The following is a 1,789-nucleotide window of genomic DNA, read 5'->3' on the forward strand; positions in this document are numbered from 1 at the left end:
AATACTGAATTAAAAACAATGACATTCTCCAATCAAATAACGTGTATGATAAATTTTTACTAAACAGGGAGAACAAATTAAATTACTGGAGTATAAAGCAAAAAGTTGAATGAACATGCCATTAATGGCCGAAGAGGATATCGCCACTCAAGAGGATTTTTTCCTCCACTCTATCTTCATTTGATACTGGTAAATATATAAAAGGACTGCCCGGATAGTATCCAGCCATCATTAATATAATGAGAACAGTTACATGGTTTGATACTTTCTGGACAGCCCTTGTACAATAGCTGTCATTTAGTTTTTGTAAAATATATTTGTTCCCATGCTGTCATAACTTTCAATATGTATGGAAAGGAGTATAAAATTTTAAATAGAGAAAACACACAGCATAGTGATGAAGATGTGGTGATACCAAAAGATGTTTTCCTAAAACCCAATGAATTGTCTGAGAAAGCACAATTTTGGAGTAAAGTAGCTGTTTCTCTTGTTAGTAGATACCTACTTCTTGTTTCTGGAATATATCACTAGTACTTTCACATCTACTTCATTTACTGGCTGAATGTGATCTCCTTCACTAAAAAACACTGTCATTCACAACAGGCTTCCATTGGCTGGCACAGCTACGTACGTCTCTTACTGTTAAACTGCACAACAGTTACGCCCTGAACTGCTACACTGAGGATAATGCACTCATTATCCTCAACAATCTCAACAGCTCCCTTGGACTCATCAGCCACAACATGCGCTGAAGTCTCCTCAGGTGCTGCTTCACAAAAGTGGTAGGAGCTTCACAACAACACCGTGAGCAGCAGCTAGAGGAGGCAGTAGTGGTCTGTCTTTGGGAACAATCTAGAAAATATGGCTCACACTCCTAATCCTAGCACTCTGGGAGGCCAAGGTGGAAGGATCACTTGAGCTCAGGAGTTCGAGATGAGCCTGAGCAAGAGCAAGACCCTATCTCTACTAAAAATAGAAAAAATTAGCTGAGCACGGTGGCATGTGCCTGTAGTCCCAGCTACTTGGGAGGCTGAGGCAGGAGGATCGCTTGAGCCCAGCAGTTGGAGGTTGCAGTGAGCTATGATGATGCCACTGCACACTAGCCAGGGTGACAGATCGAGACTCTCTCAGAAGGAAAAAAAAAGTTCCTTTTATATGAGTTAAACAGAAAGTAAATACAACTATCAAATTATTTCTCATTGGTTCAGCAGGTTGCCCTCAAATTTCTGCCATTAAAGATCTTATCTACTCTGGCTGTGGCTCTTAGACCTAATGGCAATAACAGTACTCACTTTAGAGTTTGCAAGGCAGATTAGGCTAGTATTGAATTTTCTTGTGTGTATTTCCACAGCCTATGGCTGCCTCAGCTCTATTTCATAATTTAAAGTTTGGTGTGCAGTTTGGTTTTTTAAAAAAGATATAGGCTTCAACTTACATTGCATTTTTGAATCAACAAGTCTCCTATAATCTCTTAGTTCCTCTCATTTCACATTCCCAACAAGCTTCAAAGCCTTGCCAGAAACAAAATCTCAGTGAGATATTATGGTCTTTGAAATGAGCAAAGTAGAGAATGAGCATCTTAAAATTAAAGAGGTTCTAGACCTGGAATTCTCAGAAGCTGACCCAGCATTCTTAGATCAGACACTTTTGCCTTATATATTAGTAAAGTGAAAATGATACTACAATGGCATGTTTTATCTCACACACTGGTTCTAGGGATAAATAAAAGATACGAAAGCAATGGGGCTAGTGGGAGTTAGGTTCTCATTTGTCCACTGTATTTTTATTA

General features: G+C 39.0%; 1 protein-coding gene across 1 annotated transcript in view; it reads right to left on the reverse strand.

Moving 5' to 3' along the window:
- VWA8 (von Willebrand factor A domain containing 8) overlaps positions 1-1,789 on the reverse strand; it is a 425,342-nt gene that overhangs the window by 363,133 nt on the left and 60,420 nt on the right. The gene's annotated exons all lie outside the window — the stretch shown is intronic.

Source organism: Propithecus coquereli, unplaced genomic scaffold (genome assembly GCF_000956105.1).
Source record: "Propithecus coquereli isolate 6110/MARCELLA unplaced genomic scaffold, Pcoq_1.0 Scaffold11, whole genome shotgun sequence".
NCBI classification, from domain to species: domain Eukaryota; kingdom Metazoa; phylum Chordata; class Mammalia; order Primates; family Indriidae; genus Propithecus; species Propithecus coquereli.